Source organism: Diaphorina citri, unplaced genomic scaffold (assembly GCF_000475195.1).
Source record: "Diaphorina citri unplaced genomic scaffold, Diaci psyllid genome assembly version 1.1 scaffold672, whole genome shotgun sequence".
Lineage (NCBI taxonomy): Eukaryota > Metazoa > Arthropoda > Insecta > Hemiptera > Psyllidae > Diaphorina > Diaphorina citri.
Window position 1 is genome coordinate 38,842 of NW_007378105.1, and position 3,138 is coordinate 41,979.

The window sequence follows — 3,138 nt, forward strand, 5'->3', positions numbered from 1 at the left end:
TTCTCTCGGCCCTGGTTTTAAAAAAAACATTTTTTTTTTTAAAATAAAAAAGTTATGGCCTAAAAACTGACCCAAGGTTTTTTTTTTTTTTTTTTTTTTTTTTTTTTTTTAAGAGGTTTGATAGAGAGAACTGTAACTGCCATGGTTTTATTGTCCCAAAATCAAAGAGAGAAGGAAGACAGGATAGAAGAAAGCCAGCCATTCCAAGAACAAACATTATCCCATCAGGATAAAATCCACCCTGGGCGGGAATTGAACCTGCTGCCTAGCGCTTACAAGGCAGACACACTACCAACTAAGCTAACTAGATCCCCGTTACAGTGATAAATTAATCAATGCAAATTCATAATTTTTTCCTCACAGTAGACTTCCCTTTCACCTTACCATATTGTAATCAATTCCATTTTGCAGAGTATGTCTCCTCGGTTCTCTCCGTTTGTTGGCAGGTTTCTTAAACACTTGCTGTGCTTGTTGTTGTTGTAACACCGTTTGATCATTACATCCATCACCTACACTTCTCTGTCTTGCCATAGCTCTCTTGGTTTCATCTTCATTCATAATGATTCCCATTTGCCAGTTTTGTAATGCTGTTCTAATTTCTGCTTTGTCAAGATTACGCTCGTTGTTGGCAATCAATCCAATCCCTGTGCGTGGAGGTTTTTCCCTTTATTTATTCTGGAACTTAGGGTCCCTTTATTTATTCTGGTCGAACTTAGGGTCCCTTTATTTATTCTGGAACTTAGGGTCCCTTTATTTATTCTGGTCGAACTTAGGGTCCCTTTATTTATTCTGGAACTTAGGGTCCCTTTATTTATTCTGGTCGAACTTAGGGTCCCTTTATTTATTCTGGAACTTAGGGTCCCTTTATTTATTCTGGTCGAACTTAGGGTCCCTTTATTTATTCTGGAACTTAGGGTCCCTTTATTTATTCTGGTCGAACTTAGGGTCCCTTTATTTATTCTGGAACTTAGGGTCCCTTTATTTATTCTGGTCGAACTTAGGGTCCCTTTATTTATTCTGGAACTTAGGGTCCCTTTATTTATTCTGGTCGAACTTAGGGTCCCTTTATTTATTCTGGAACTTAGGGTCCCTTTATTTATTCTGGTCGAACTTAGGGTCCCTTTATTTATTCTGGAACTTAGGGTCCCTTTATTTATTCTGGTCGAACTTAGGGTCCCTTTATTTATTCTGGAACTTAGGGTCCCTTTATTTATTCTGGTCGAACTTAGGGTCCCTTTATTTATTCTGGAACTTAGGGTCCCTTTATTTATTCTGGTCGAACTTAGGGTCCCTTTATTTATTCTGGAACTTAGGGTCCCTTTATTTATTCTGGTCGAACTTAGGGTCCCTTTATTTATTCTGGAACTTAGGGTCCCTTTATTTATTCTGGTCGAACTTAGGGTCCCTTTATTTATTCTGGAACTTAGGGTCCCTTTATTTATTCTGGTCGAACTTAGGGTCCCTTTATTTATTCTGGAACTTAGGGTCCCTTTATTTATTCTGGTCGAACTTAGGGTCCCTTTATTTATTCTGGAACTTAGGGTCCCTTTATTTATTCTGGTCGAACTTAGGGTCCCTTTATTTATTCTGGAACTTAGGGTCCCTTTATTTATTCTGGTCGAACTTAGGGTCCCTTTATTTATTCTGGAACTTAGGGTCCCTTTATTTATTCTGGTCGAACTTAGGGTCCCTTTATTTATTCTGGAACTTAGGGTCCCTTTATTTATTCTGGTCGAACTTAGGGTCCCTTTATTTATTCTGGAACTTAGGGTCCCTTTATTTATTCTGGTCGAACTTAGGGTCCCTTTATTTATTCTGGAACTTAGGGTCCCTTTATTTATTCTGGTCGAACTTAGGGTCCCTTTATTTATTCTGGAACTTAGGGTCCCTTTATTTATTCTGGTCGAACTTAGGGTCCCTTTATTTATTCTGGAACTTAGGGTCCCTTTATTTATTCTGGTCGAACTTAGGGTCCCTTTATTTATTCTGGAACTTAGGGTCCCTTTATTTATTCTGGTCGAACTTAGGGTCCCTTTATTTATTCTGGAACTTAGGGTCCCTTTATTTATTCTGGTCGAACTTAGGGTCCCTTTATTTATTCTGGAACTTAGGGTCCCTTTATTTATTCTGGTCGAACTTAGGGTCCCTTTATTTATTCTGGAACTTAGGGTCCCTTTATTTATTCTGGTCGAACTTAGGGTCCCTTTATTTATTCTGGAACTTAGGGTCCCTTTATTTATTCTGGTCGAACTTAGGGTCCCTTTATTTATTCTGGAACTTAGGGTCCCTTTATTTATTCTGGTCGAACTTAGGGTCCCTTTATTTATTCTGGAACTTAGGGTCCCTTTATTTATTCTGGTCGAACTTAGGGTCCCTTTATTTATTCTGGAACTTAGGGTCCCTTTATTTATTCTGGTCGAACTTAGGGTCCCTTTATTTATTCTGGAACTTAGGGTCCCTTTATTTATTCTGGTCGAACTTAGGGTCCCTTTATTTATTCTGGAACTTAGGGTCCCTTTATTTATTCTGGTCGAACTTAGGGTCCCTTTATTTATTCTGGAACTTAGGGTCCCTTTATTTATTCTGGTCGAACTTAGGGTCCCTTTATTTATTCTGGAACTTAGGGTCCCTTTATTTATTCTGGTCGAACTTAGGGTCCCTTTATTTATTCTGGAACTTAGGGTCCCTTTATTTATTCTGGTCGAACTTAGGGTCCCTTTATTTATTCTGGAACTTAGGGTCCCTTTATTTATTCTGGTCGAACTTAGGGTCCCTTTATTTATTCTGGAACTTAGGGTCCCTTTATTTATTCTGGTCGAACTTAGGGTCCCTTTATTTATTCTGGAACTTAGGGTCCCTTTATTTTTTATTCTGGAACTTAGGGTCCCTTTATTTATTCTGGAACTTAGGGTCCCTTTATTTATTCTGGTCGAACTTAGGGTCTCTTTGTTTCCCTCTGGAACTTAGGGTCCCTTTATTTAATCTGGAACTTAGGGTCCCTTTATTTATTCTGGAACTTAGGGTCCCTTTATTTATTCTGGTCGAACTTAGGGTCCCTTTTATTCTGGAACTTAGGGTCCCTTTATTTATTCTGGAACTTAGGGTCCCTTTATTTATTCTGGAACTTAGGGTCCCTTT